Here is a 15,253-nt window from a genome sequence, read left to right as displayed (position 1 = left end):
ACATCTCACACACACTCATGTAGCTAGTTAGCTACTCCCTCTCCTCCTCTCCCTCTCCTCCTCTCCCTCTCCTCCTCTCCTCATCTCCCTCTCCCTCTTTCTCTCCCCTCTTCACTTCTTTTGTTCTTTAATCCACCACTCTCTCTGTTCCACATCGCCACCTGGGGCAAGTTTTTACATTTTCATGTTATTTATTAATAATTCTGTCTGGGTTTTGCCAGAGGCCAACGAGAGAGAGAGATAGATAGAGTGAGGCTGGATGGTATTGTATAACAGCCATCCCTGGCGGGCTGTGGTGAATATTCATAGCAGGTTTAAATATGTGCAGCCCCCCACAGCTCAACCCTGGAGGGGTGTACTCCACCCCCCTATTGGGTTCGACGCAGGGCTGCGGGCCCATCCCTTCAGCTAGCTTAGCAAGGAAGGGAGGGGGCTAGGAAGAGGAGGGGTCGACTGGGCTGCAGGCACACCGATTAGAAATTAATACATTATACTAACTATGCTTAAGCTTGTATTTCTAGATGTTGTTTAATAACGTTTTCTGGTTGTGTGTGGGCGGGTGGCTGGGGCTGTGGTGCACAGGCTATCCAGTGGTCTGCACTGCCTGTGAACCTTGTTGCTCTCCAACTGTTGCTCATGAAGAGAAGGCTTGGTAGTTGTCCAAGACAAGCTTTGATAACAATAATTTGTAAATCAGCAGGCATTGATTAATCTAAACAGAATTAATTTAGAACAACATCCAGTAAATACGCCTGCAGAGTAACTAAATCAGCCTGTCTGTTAGGCTGCAGCCAAACACAAGCTCCTCCTGAGGAATGCTGCTATTTTCTGGAAATTTCCCCGTAAGTGCCATATCATTGTAAACAAATAAATAGAGTCGTTAATTAATTCCTTAAAACACACTTAAGCGTGTTTTCAATTTAAAAAGGCAATTACTGCAGCCATCAGGAAAAAGTAACTAGTGTTAATCTATGCAGGCCTTTATTCTACCTTGTCATATTTTCTTTAATTAGTTTGGCTGGGGTCCAAGTCCTCACCATGGCACACGCCCGCTGTCTCCACGCTCTGCTGTCTCTGCCTCCTCTCCACAACAATACCCTGCTGAGGCGGGGAAAGACACAACATGCGCATCACCGCTTGAGAGAGAAAGAGAAAGGGAGATTAGGCTATACCACGCTTGACTGAAAACATGTTTTTTTACACCAGAAAGGGGGAGATATGGCTCTGAAACGCCTGTGTATTAGTGCTATGTGAGGAGGTTTACAGGCTATGTGAGGAAGTTTACAGCGGTGTTTAGGCGTGAAATAAAACAAGGAATAGGCTAGCAGCAAACTCGTATGATGGGTAATCACAGGTAATTATGAAGGAGTCAGAACCTCCTTATGCTTGTGCATTTTTCTGCAAAGATCCAACTGAATTAAAAGCTGTTGTCGTGCAGCATTTTTTTCTTCCCTCTCCCAGTCCCGGCCCCTGACAGATGTTAATCTTCCTCCTCTGTAACTACATGTATGTGAAAAACATCCTAGTTGCACAGCTCCCTTGTTAGCTATATTTTCCTTCTCTCCTCAGCCGTCTCTCTCTCTCTCTCTCTCTCTCTCTTTCTATTGATTTAACCCTTCCCTACTCTTCATCTTCCAGGTGTTTTGGGGAGGACACGTGTATCTCCATCCCGGACATTGATGCAGTGGTGATGGTGCTGCAGCCCAATGAACCCAGGATCACCATTGCTGGGGTGGACAGACTGACAAGGCCAGCAGCTGACCTCAGAGGACCAGCAGGACTCAATCTGTTCCAAGACCTTCACATCATCAGTACTGTCACCAAGGGAGACACAGCCTCACACCATACAGGTACAGGGTACAGGCATAGAGGCGTGTCTGTGTGTGTCTGTGTGTGTGTGAGAGAGAGAGAGAGAGAGAGAGAGAGAGAGAGAGAGAGAGAAGAGAGAGAGAGAGAGAGAGCGAGAGAGAGAGAGAGAGAGAGAGAGAGAGAGAGAGAGAGAGAGAGAGAGAGAGATAAATAGCCAAAGAATAGCAGAGGGAAGGGGCTGTAATGATGATGATGGTCCAAAGTACTCACACTGCTTACCACCACAAAACTATTTGATTAGACTCTGGAGAGCACAACATCTCCTCTGATTATGGAACTTCATCAACTCCTCTCGATCACACACACACACACACACACACACACACACACACACACACACACACCATTAGCCACACACTCCTAGTCACACAAGACTTGGCTAATCTACAGCCTCCATCTGGGGCCTCCATTTCAGAGGTACTATGAGAGGAGGAAGGAGAGAGAGTCCTGAAAGCGATGCAGGGTTTTTTTCCACCTCCCTGACAATGGAGTGAGCGAAACCTCTGATTATAGCTGTCTAATTGGCAGCTATAGCGTTGAGGCTGAGTCAGAGCACTGCTCTTCTGTGTTGTTCCCAGTCTCTGCTCTAAGACTAGAGCCGGGATTTAAATGTCATTTCCATTTGCAGTTCAGCCAGACAGGAACCCATGGAATCATTTGTCTGGTAGGCAGAGGTCTTAGTCAGCAGTGGGGCTGGACTGTAGAGGCTGGGGAGAGTGGGAGAGAGGGAGGGAGAGAGGGAGGGATAGTGGGAGGGAGAGAGGGAGGGATAGCAAGTCCTAAGGCCAGTAGTACAGGCCGACTCTGTTGTGTCTCCCCCACCATTCACAGTTCCTTTAGAAGTCAGAAGTTTGGCTTGCACAGCAGGATTAGACTGTACTTAGTGTGGAGAAAGGGTCACCAGTCGTTAAACTGCTCAATGCAGCAGTGGGATTGTTGGAGATGTGCACACACCCACACACACACACAGTGGGCACATAGAAACTTGATCTCATACAATATGAAATACAGATTTCATTCTCTCCATCATCTGCTCTCTCTCTCTCTCTCTCTCTCTTTTTCAGGTTTCCCTGTTTGCTCTCTTCTTCTCCCTTTGTCTTTCTTTTGTAGTTCAATGTAACAGCGATAGTGTCACATTGTTTAATGATTAGAAGACAGGCGCAGGAATACGTATTAGGGTTTTTATTTACTCCTTCCAACACAAGGTACGTCATGGAAAACGACGGGGACGAAGCCCTAAACAAACCCGTAATATATATAACAAAGGATGTAACCCAAACAAAAGAGCTAGGTGTAACCTCTACACAATACACAGTACTCACAAGACCAACGGACATGGGACAATAATCGACAAGGACAATGGGGAATTTTCCAACTTTGATGTAATGTCCTTAAAACAAGTCAAAATGAGGCTCAGTAGTGTGTGTGGCCTCCACGTGCCTGTATGACCTTCCTACAACGCCTGGGCATGCTCCTGATGAGGTGGCGGATGGTCTCCTGAGGGATCTCCTCCCAGACCTGGACTAAAGCATCCGCCAACTCCTGGACAGTCTGTGGTGCAACGTGGCGTTGATGGATGGAGCGAGACATGATGTCCCAGATGTGCTCAATTGGATTCAGGTCTGGGGAACGGGCGGGCCAGTCCATAGCATCAATGCCTTCCTCTTGTAGGAACTGCTGATACACTCCAGCCACATGAGGTCTAGCATTGTCTTGCATTAGGAGGAACCCAGGGCCAACAGCACCAGCATATGGTCTCACAAGGGGTCTGAGGATCTCATCTCGGTACCTAATGGCAGTCAGGCTACCTCTGGCGAGCACATGGAGGGCTGTGCGGCCCCCCAAAGAAATGCCACCCCACACCATGACTGACCCACCGCCAAACCGGTCATGCTGGAGGATGTTGCAGGCAGCAGAACGTTCTCCACGGCGTCTCCAGACTCTGTCACGTCTGTCACGTGTTCAGTGTGAACCTGCTTTCATCTGTGAAGAGCACAGGGCGCCAGTGGCGAATTTGCCAATCTTGGTGTTCTCTGGCAAATGCCAAACGTCCTGCACGGTGTTGGGCTGTAAGCACAACCCCCACCTGTAGACGTCGGGCCCTCATACCACCCTCATGGAGTCTGTCCGTTTGAGCAGACACATGCACATTTGCCTGCTGGAGGTCATTTTGCAGGGCTCTGGCAGTGCTCCTCCTGCTCCTCCTTGCACAAAGGCGGAGGTAGCAGTCCTGCTGCTGGGTTGTTGCCCTCCTACGGCCTCCTCCACGTCTCCTGATGTACTGGCCTGTCTCCTGGTAGTGCCTCCATGCTCTGGACACTACGCTGACAGACACAGCAAACCTTCTTGCCACAGCTCGCATTGATGTGCCATCCTGGATGAGCTGCACTACCTGAGCCACTTGTGTGAGTTGTAGACTCCGTCTAATGCTTCCACTAGAGTGAAAGCACCGCCAGCATTCAAAAGTGACCAAAATATCAGCCAGGAAGCATAGGAACTGAGAAGTGGTCTGTGGTCACCACCTGCAAAACCAGTCCTTGCTAATTGCCTATAATGGCCTATAATTTCCACCTGTTGTCTATTCCATTTGCACGACAGCATGTGACATTTATTGTCAATCAGTGTTGCTTCCTAAGTGGACAGTTTGATTTCACAGAAGTGTGATTGACTTGGAGTGACATTGTGTTGTTTAAGTGTTCCCTTTATTTTTTTGAGCATATATATATATATACACACACTATATATATACAGTTCACATTCATTGCAGCCATGTTGTATTCCTTCTCGCATCTATGCGCTCTCCTCTTCTCACCTTGTCCCTTCATTTGTGGACTTCAATGCACAACACATCAGCTATATGTGACCAGGCAAAAAAAACTTTCCAAGCCAAACCATATCATAACTGCTACACACAGCCTACATCGATAGTCATAGCCAGCTAGCTAACATAGCATCCCTCTGTTTGAGCAGGGTGTTTGAGTTGGCTAAACTAGCTAGCTGCATTTGCTAGCTAAGTAAGTGAAACTGAAAGTGAAAGAAAGGACAATCTCTCTCTATCTCTCTCTTGCCTCTCCTTCATTTTGGAAGAAATTAAAATGTGTTCATAACTGTTCAACTCGTCTTTCTCTCTCTTTAAGTTAACTACTCACTGCAGTTTATGTTAGCTAGCTGTAGCTTATGCTTTCAGTACTAGATTCATTCTCTGATCCTTTGATTGGGTGGACAACATGTCAGTTCATGCTGCAAGGGCTCTGATAGGTTGGAGGACGTCCTCCGGAAGTTGTCATAATTACTGTGTAAGTCTATGGAAGGGGGTGAGAACCATGAGCCTCCTAGGCTTTGTATTGAAGTCAATGTACCCAGAGGAGGACGGAAGCTAGCTGTCCTCCAGCTACACCATGGTGCTACCCTACAGAGTGCTGTTGAGGCTACTGTAGACCTTCATTGCAAAACAGTGTGTTTTAATAAATTATTTGATGGCATGAAGATATTTAGTATAGTTTTATCTAAAAATGATAACATTAAATAAATTTTTTTACTATTTTTATACAATTCACTGAGGAGGATGGTCCTCCCCTTCCCCCTCTGAGGAGCCTCCACTGGTGTGTGTCTATGTGTGTGTGTTTGTGCGTGTGTGTGTGTGTGTGTATTCATGCATTCTCATGTGTGTGTGTGTGTGTGTATGTGTGTCTCAGCGGGCAGGCTGGGGGTGCAGGAGGAGATCATTCATAACCTGGACTACTGTGACATCCTGGTGCTGGGGGAGGAGCTGAGGCCGGAGCAGGAGAGTCTCCAGCTGCAGCGCAGCACCCTGCTTGGGAAACACCTGGACGCCACCAACTCCACCTCCGGCATGTCTATATACGGTAAGTTACCATGGAAACCTAACCTCCTGACCTCTAATCCCTATCTAACCTCTGACTCCTACCCCAACTCCAACTCCACCTCTGGCATGTCTCCATCTATGTTACCATGCAAACACCTAACCATAACCCTTATCTTCCTCGATATCTGTAACCCCTATATCTGTGAAACTGGTAGTGACCATAGAAACGTGTCCATCGTCTCTCTCAGGTGTGGACTCCATGTCCAACTATGAGCAGGTGATCAGACAGGTGCATTACCACAACTGGCACCCAGCCCAGACCCCAGACAGGAAGTTCCGTCTCACCTGCTCCGAGCTAAATGGACGCTACACCAGCAACGAGTTCACCCTGGAGGTCAGTGGACGAGAGAGCGGAACGATGAAGACACAGGGATTCCTGTTCATGTACTCCTGTGCTTTCAGAAAATATATTTGATGTAACATTTCCTGACTTGAGACCCTTTTCCTTTTCATCTTCCTCTACCCAGAAAAGCTCTGAAGGTTCTGTGTCTAATAGTCCTTATTTGGAGTTTACTCTTATATTTTCTCTTATTATACCTGTAACCTTGCTCTCTATTCTTGCCCGGTCCAGATCAGTGTACTCCACAAATCAGAGGCTGGGGCGCATGTCAATCACATGGCAGCCCCGCCCCAGTACATGCAAGTTGTTCCTCATCTGGCCATGGTCCACAGTCAATACCCCACACACAGTTCAGGTAAGACTATAGAATCATCAGTCAATACCCCACACACAGTTCAGGTAAGACTATAGAATCATCAGTCTATACCCCACACACAGCTCAGGTAGGACTTACCATAGGATAATTATGTTCCAACATTAACACAACTTTTAACACACCTGTGTGTGTGTGTGTGTGTGTGTGTGTGTGTGTGTGTGTGTGTGTGTGTGTGTGTGTGTGTGTGTGTGTGTGTGTGTGTGTGTGTGTGTGTGTAGTAATGGAACACCCAATACTAGCAATGATAGGGATTGTAATATTAAAGAACATTTATAGTAAGTATAGTATTTTATAAAAGGATAAAACGATATAACAAGAAAAGATAACAAGCAGAATAATACATCTTCAAATACAACTAATTAGACCATGGCTTTTTTGGCGGGCGGTTGTTGTTTTGGCGGATGGTTGTTGTGGTTGGTCCTGTGTTCTCTTTGGCGTCCTTTCCCCCTTGCGGCAGGTGTGGATGCAGGTGAGTTTGCACGCTCGGCCCATTTCTTCCGTAGTCAACCATGTGGTGTGCATTTTTGTGTTTGGAAAGGTGCGGCGTAAATGTGAGTGAGAGGGTAAAGGGTTGCATATCCCAGAGCCGACGGGGGTTTATGAGCAGGGGTAGTGAGAGAGAGCTTTCAATTTTGTGTAGATGAGGGATATACATTTCTAAATATAGTATACATCTAATCTAATTTTTTATTGTCCTATCATGATGGAAAGATCCCTAACCCTATATCCTGGACACCCACCTGAGTGACCCATACACCAAAGAGAAGTTCCCATCTCTTTTATGGACCTGCTGTGAGTATGCAGCCTAAACAGAGAAATAAATGCGATCAGAGACCTACTTGAGCAGCACCGCCCCCTCAAGATTCTGAGCCTGCCTGACAGGGTTGGTCCTACAAAGCCAGCGCCCCCTGATGGGAGAGTATTATATACAAGGAAATTCTCAAAGCTGCTAATGAGAACCTTGACGACCTTTTACCTAGCCGGTGGGGATTCTGGTGGGGTACCCCCACCCAGGTAGTGGCAGTGCTGGCAACACTGGCTGCAGTAACCCATGGGGATGGGGTCACACTCGGACAATCAGAGAGGGGGTTTATCATTGTGGCCCAGGTGGCACAAAATAATCAAAGGTCTGACTGCACAGAAATGCTTGGGAAAAATGGTTACAACAGGGGATCAGAGTGTTTGTGTCTCAAGTGAAGAGGGTGGATCTGATCTCCATCACCTAGGACTTGACATAGATTAAGTAGATTAATCAAATCTGACATTGTTGTCAATTTCTGCTCAATCTTGCATGCTTTCTCATTCAGCTGTAACTGTATGTGCACTCGTAAATCAGGTCCTTTCTTGAGTTGGGCTCTGGGATATAACAGCCGTTGAGTATCTGATTTGATGGTGGATTGTGGAGGAGGGGGGTTGAGTGTGTTGGAGGATGTGAGTATGTGCGTGTGTGTTTGTCCGGCATCTGTTGTGGGAGGGTGGGGAAGGACCACGGTAATTATTTGCTAGGATAATAATTTCTTGTCAATAAATTAAATGTTAAACAATGGCAATCCGGGTTATATGTTAAAATTCTACGTATGAACTGCCGACATTATTACACATATTAATTGATAATGATGGAAAATAGGATATGCATTATTTTTTTAAATAGGGATCCGGAGGGACGTGGGTGGGATGCCGATCACTGGGATGACGGCTCAACTTGGGATGGGGAGGGGCTTTAGCGGGGGAATTAGTGGAGAACAATTGAAGGGTTACTCAGTAGCAATGCAAACCTTTTTTGATATACTAAGAGGACCGTTATTAGCATGTTTTAATCACTCCTATGTAAATGGTAGATTATCTGACACTCAAGAAGAAGGTCTGATCTCATTATTACTGAAACAGGATACAAGTGGAAAATATAAAGATCCAGTCCATTAAAAAAATTGGAGGCCCCTTAAACTTCAGTGTTGTGATGCAAAAATTCTAGCAAAATGTATAGCGCATAGAATTAAAAAGGTATTGTCGGATATTATTCATTCTAATCAGAGGTGTACCACAATCAGACAAAAGCAAACGAACATAGAAACATACAACGGTGGTAGCTAGTATTCCGGGGACGACGACCGTCGAAACCTGCCCGAGCAAGGAGGAGGAGCAGCCTCGGCAGATTCCGTGACAGTACCCCCCCCCTTGACGCGTGGCTCCAGCCGTGCGCCGACCCCGGCCTCGGGGACGACCAGGAGGACGCGGTGCAGGGCGCGTAGGGTGACTACGGTGGAACTCAGTCAGGAGAGACGGGTCTAGGATGTCCCTCCTCGGCACCCAGCACCGCTCCTCCGGGCCGTACCCCTCCCACTCCACAAGATATTGGAGACCCACCATCCGACGTCTCGAATCCAAGATGGACCGAACTGTGTTCGATGTCCAATGGGGGCGGAGGAGTCTCCGCTATCTCACCTTCCTGGAGTGGACCAGCTACCACCGGCCTGAGAAGAGACACATGGAACGAGGGGTTAATATTCTTATACTCAATAGGGAGTAGTAACCTGTAACACACCTCGTTCAATCTCCTCAGGACTTTAAAGGGCCCTACAAACCGCCGACCCAGCTTCCGGCAGGGCAGGCGGAGGGTTAGGTTTCTGGTCGAGAGCCAGACTCGATCTCCAGGTGCGTACACCGGCCCCTCACTGCGGTGGAGATCGGCGCTCGCTTTCTGTTGACGGATGGCCCGCTGCAGATGGACGTGTGCAGCGTTCCACGTCTCCTCTGAGCGCCCTACCCACTCATCCACCGCAGGGGCCTCGATCTGGCTCTGATGCCACGGTGCCAGAACCGGCTGGTAACCTAACACACATTGGAAAGGGGTTAGGTTGGTGGAGGAGTGGTGAAGAGAATTCAGGGCCATCTCTGCCCAGGGAATATACCTCGCCCACTCCTCCGGCCGGCCCTGGCAATACGACCTCAGAAACCTACCCACATCCTGGTTCACACGTTCTACCTGCCCATTACTCTCCGGGTGGTACCCCGAGGTAAGGCTCACCGAGACCCCCAGGCGCTCCATGAACGCTCTCCAGACTCGGGAGGTGAACTGGGGACCTCGATCAGACACTATATCCTCGGGTACCCCGTAATGCCGGAAGACGTGGGTGAATAGTGCCTCAGCGGTCTGCAAGGCAGTGGGAAGACCTGGCATTGGGAGAAGACGACAGGCTTTAGAGAACCGATCCACAACGACCAGTATGGTGGTATTCCCCTGAGAGGGGGGAAGGTCTGTAACAAAGTCCACCGAGAGGTGAGACCAGGGTCGTTGTGGAACGGGCAGGGGTTGTAACTTACCCCTGGGCAGATGTCTGGGCGCCTTACATTGGGCGCACACCGAACAGGAGGAGACATAAACCCTCACATCCCTGGCTAACGTTGGCCACCAGTACTTAGCGCTAAGGCAGTGCACAGTCCGGCCAATACCTGGATGTCCAGAGGAGGGTGACGTGTGAGCCCAATAAATAAGTCGATCCCCAACCTTGAGCGGAACGTACGTCCGACCCACCGGACACTGTGGAGGGCTAGGGTCGGTACGCAACGCCCGCTCGATTTCAGCATCGACCTCCCACACTACCGGTGCCACTAGACAAGACTCCGGCAGTATGGAAGTGGGCTCAACGGACCTCTCCTCTGTGTCATACCGCCGGGACAGGGCGTCTGCCTTACTGTTCTGGGACCCAGGGATGTACGTGATTTTAAATACAAACCGGGTTAGAAACATGTTCCACCGAGCCTGGCGAGGGTTCAGTCTCCTAGCTGCCCGAATGTACTCCAGGTTACGGTGGTCAGTCAAAATGAGAAAAGGGTGTTGAGCCCCCTCAAGCCAATGTCTCCACACCTTTAGGGCCTGAACCACGGCTAACAGCTCCCTGTCTCCTACGTCATAATTACGCTCCGCCGGGCTGAGCTTTTTAGAGTAGAAAGCACAGGGGCGGAGTTTAGGTGGCGTGCCGGACCGTTGTGATAGCACGGCCCCTATAACGGCCTCAGACGCGTCCACCTCTACCTGAAATGGTAAGGCGGGATCCGGATGTGCAAGCACTGGAGCCGAGGTAAACAGGGCCTTCAGTCTCCCAAATTCCCTGTCCACCTCCGCTGACCACTGCAATCGCACCGGACCCCCCTTCAGAAGAGACGTTATGGGAGCTGCCACCTGTCCAAAACCCCGGATAAACCTCCAGTAGTAATTCGCAAAACCCAAGAACTGCTGCACCTCTTTCACGGTGGTTGGGGTTTGCCAATTACGCACGGCTGACACCCGGTCAACCTCCATCTTCACCCCTGACGCGGATAACTGATAACCCAGAAAGGAGACCGACTCCTGGAAAAACAGACATTTCTCTGCCTTGACATACAGGTCGTGCTCCAACAGCCTACCCAACACACGACACACCAGGGCAACATGCTCGTCTCGGGTAGGCGAGTAAACCAGGATGTCATCTATGTACACGACCACACCCTGCCCCTGCATGTCCCTGAAAATCTCATCCACGAAGGATTGGAAGACTGAAGGAGCATTCATCAACCCGTATGGCATGACGAGATACTCGTAATGACCCGAGGTGGTACTAAATGCCGTTTTCCATTCATCGCCATCCCTAATGCGCACCAAGTTATATGCGCTCCTGAGATCCAGTTTCGTGAAGAAACGGGCTCCGTGCAAAGACTCATAGTCGCAATCAGAGGGAGTGGATAACTGTACTTCACAGTGATCTGATTGAGACTACGGTAATCTATGCACGGGCGCAACCCTCCATCCCTTTTCTTCACAAAAAAGAAGCTCGAGGACGCAGGAGAAGTGGAGGGCCGTATGTATCCTTGTCTTAGAGATTCGGCTATGTAAGTTTCCATAGCCCTCTTCTCCTCTTGGGACAGAGGATACACATGGCTCCGCGGAAGCGCTGCTCCTGCCTGAAGGTCTATCGCACAATCCCCCTGTCTATGAGGAGGCAAACGCGTCGCCCTCGATTTACTAAACACAAGTGCCAAATCCTCATACTCAGCGGGAATGCGCAGTGAGGACACCTGGTTTGGACTCTCCACCGAGGTCGCCCCCACGGAAACACCCAAACATCTCCTCTCACACTGGGCAGACCACTCCTTAAGAGCCCTCTCTTGCCACGAAATAGAAGGATCATGGGTACTCAACCAGGGAATTCCCAGCACCACCGGATACGCACAGACCCTCTAGTAACATTCTGTGTGCATTAATGTATATATACTGGGGGGCATTTTACATGAGAGAGATCAAAGGCTATGGATTGGTGTTTAGAAGATCATCTCTCTCCTCTCTTTTCTTTCTACTCCCCCCCCCCCCCCTCTATCTGTAATAAGGAAGTAGACTGAATCAAATGACCAATTAAAAAAGCAATCTGTAGCTGGGTGAACACACACACTTATAATATCTTCTCTGAAGGGGAGAGAGTGGAGGCAGGGTGTTGATCTTATTTTGAGAGTATCAAGGACCTTCTGTGTGTGTGTGTGTGTGTGTGTGTGTGTGTGTGTGTGTGTGTGTGTGTGTGTGTGTGTGTGTGTGTGTGTGTGTGTGTGTGTGTGTGTGTGTGTGTGTGTGTGTGTGTGTGTGTGTGTGTGTGTGTGTGTGTGTGTGGTAATGCACTCGTTATGTATGTGTGCATACTGTACATCTGAGATGTTTTGGTTGTGTGCATAACCAAATATTTGGTATGCGTGTGGGTGCACCATGTTACTTAACATACAGTATATTAACATTACCTTTCCTCTCCCCCCAGGAGTCCCCAGTGCTGCCACAGTGGTGATAGTGATCTGTATCGCCGCCCTGGTGGTGGTGGTTGTGCTAGGCATCTACCGTATTCACCTGACACACCAACAGGAGGGTAGGAGCTCAGACACAACGAAGGAGAGAGAGCTGGACTGGGACGACTCAGCGCTCAATATCACAGTCAATCCTATGGAGGTAAGGGGAAGGGGGGGGGGGGGACTGAAAACAGAACAGTGGGGGAGAGGCGAGGGAGCAATAAAGGAAAGAAGGTGTGTTGTAGGGACCAGATGTTGGAACAGCCTTAAGTGCAGTAAGGATCAGGGGCAAAATACTGTCCAGTTTATTAACAGTGAAAGGTGGTTCCAGGTGAATTACAAAATCGTATGAATAGTTACATAATCTACAAAGATATTTACTAAATAAACAGACTCTTGAAATAAAGGTTTGAATAGAAATCAAAAACCTAAGTCTCAAGCAGGCCTACCCTGCCAACCCAACTCTAGCAGGTTGGGGTATACCAGGCTATGGACAGCCTCCCACATAGCTCACATACCAGAGCTAGAACATCACTCCAGCTGACAGGTAAAACAGGTACCTTTATACCTATGGCCCCTCCCTATGGACCATACCATTAACCATGGAGCTATTTACTCATTAAATCATGTAACAGGCATTAAATCATGTAACAGGCATTAAATCATGTAACAGGCATTAAATCACATACACTACCGTTCAAAGGCTTGGGTTCACTTAGAAAGTTCCTTGTTTTCCATGAAAACATACATGAAATGAGTTTGAATAGGAAATATAGCAAAATGCATAGGAAATGTAGTCATTGACAAGGTTAGAAATAAAGATTTGTAATTGAAATAATAATTGTGTCCTTCAAACTTCGCTTTCGTCAAAGAATCCTCCATTTGTAGCAATTACAGCCTTGCAGACCTTTGGCATTCTAGTTGTCAATTTGATGAGGTAATCTGAAGAGATTTCACCTGATGTTACCTGAAGCACCTCCCACAAGTTGGATTGGCTTGATGGGCACTTCTTACGGTCAAGCTGTACTCACAACAGCTCAATAGGGTTGAGATCCGGTGACTGTGCTGGCCACTCCATTATAGACAGAATACCAGCTGACTGCTTCTTCCCTAAATAGTTATTGCATAGTTTGGAGCTGTGCTTTGGGTCATTGTCCTGTTGTAGGAGGAAATTGGCTCCAATCAAGCGCCATCCACAAGGAATGGCATGGCATTGCAAAATGGAGTGATAGCCTTCCTTCTTCAAGATCCCTTTTACCCTGTACAAATCTCCCACTTTACCACCACCAAAGCACCCCCAGACCATCACATTGCCTCCACCATGCTTGACAGATGGCATCGAGCACTCCTCCAGCATCTTTTCATTTGGTCTGCGTCTCACAAATGTTCTTCTTTGTGATCCAAACACCTCAAACTTCGATTAGTCTGTCCATAACACTTTTTTCCAATCTTCCTCTGTCCAGTGTCTGTGTTCTTTTGCCCATCTTAATCTTTTATTTTTATTGGCCAGTCTGAGATATGGCTTTTTCTTTGCAACTCTGCCTAGAAGGTCAGCATCCCAGAGTCGCCTCTTCACTGTTGACGTTGAGACCGGTGTTTTGCGGGTACTATTTAATGAAGCTGCCGGTTGAGGACCTGTGAGGCGTCTGTTTCTCAAACTAGACACTCTAATGTATTTGTCCTCTTGCTCAGTTGTGCACCGGGGCCTCCCACTCCTCTTTCTATTCTGGTTAGAGCCAGTTTGCGCTGTTCTGTGAAGGGAGTAGTACACAGCGTTGTACGAGATCTTCAGTTTCTTGGCAATTTCTCGCATGGAAAAGCCTTCATTTCTCAGAACAAGAATAGACTGATGGTTGCTGTCGAGTTTCAGAAGAAAGTTATTTGTTTCTGGCCATTTTGAGCCTGTAATCGAACCCACAATTGCCGTGCCATTGGAACACAGGACTGATGGTTGCTGATAATGGGCCTCTGTACGCCTATGTAGATATTCCATTAAAAATCAGCCGTTTCCAGCTACAATAGCCATTTACAACATTATCAATGTCTACACTGTATTCCTGAACATCGCATCCACTTGGAGGATTGCAAAAGGGTAATTACTGCATTTTAAAATATGAAACCGAAATGCGTCACAATGCAACTTGACCAAACATTTCCTTGACACATTATTATTCTTACGCACAGTAAATATTCATGATACTGGCAAAAGAGGAAAAGAACAACAGTATATACCTTTAGGATAAATGAATTACTAGATATGGGGAAACATGAACGTGCTAAACAATTGAAGGGGAATTCAATAATTAGTGACGAGAGCTACTGAGTCAGCTTGGTCACAGTGAGAAAAGAGAGAATGGACTGAAATAGAGCGTAACGGAAGATAGAGGACAGAGGGAGGAATGGCAGGGAAGAGGAGAGAAAGGGAGAAATGGGAGATAGTGAAACAGAGTAGGATACACAAGGGCCACAGTAATCAGCTCCAGAACCTGTCACACACCTGTTGCCTCTCTGTGCCCTATGCAGAGCTTCCAGGAGCCCCAGGGAGCTGAGGAAGAGGCCAGTGAGGAGGATGAGGAGGAGGAAGATGAAGAGGAAGACGATGACATCACCAGCGCTGAGTCAGACGACAGCGAGGAGGAGGAGGTCCCAGGAGCTCCCAGTGTACAACAGGGCAGCAAGAGGGGCCAGCTGGACTGGGACAACGCTACATTAACCTACTGAATACAATCACACATACACACTGACGCACACACAAACACTAATGTACATACACACACGCTGAGGCATCAACATACACACTACCATAAAATCAATTGTTTAATCATGAGAGACTACCTGAGATTTCTTTCAATTGAGTTAACATCTCCCCCTACTGGTGAAAATGGAGATGGGGCTGAGAATAGAATGAGCACTAAAGTGATAACACACACGTCAAACACACACACACACACTCACTCACTCACTCACATACACACACACA

At 47.9% G+C, this 15,253-nt stretch overlaps 1 pseudogene across 1 annotated transcript in view; it reads left to right on the top strand.

Annotated features, from left to right (window-relative positions):
- Positions 1 to 14,994, top strand: part of LOC311106211 (calsyntenin-2-like) — a 141,542-nt pseudogene extending 126,548 nt beyond the window's left edge. The window contains exons 10-15 of the transcript in view: positions 1,639 to 1,850; positions 5,565 to 5,735; positions 5,944 to 6,089; positions 6,327 to 6,450; positions 12,249 to 12,433; positions 14,797 to 14,994. The product of the transcript in view is annotated as a calsyntenin-2-like (transcript). The remainder of the gene's footprint in view (positions 1 to 1,638; positions 1,851 to 5,564; positions 5,736 to 5,943; positions 6,090 to 6,326; positions 6,451 to 12,248; positions 12,434 to 14,796) is intronic.
- The last annotated feature ends 259 nt before the right edge of the window (positions 14,995 to 15,253 follow it).

Source organism: Coregonus lavaretus (assembly GCF_964263955.1).
Source record: "Coregonus lavaretus genome assembly, chromosome: 30".
Lineage (NCBI taxonomy): Eukaryota > Metazoa > Chordata > Actinopteri > Salmoniformes > Salmonidae > Coregonus > Coregonus lavaretus.
Note: the sequence above shows the minus strand (reverse complement) of the source record. Positions and strands in the feature narration are given on the sequence as shown.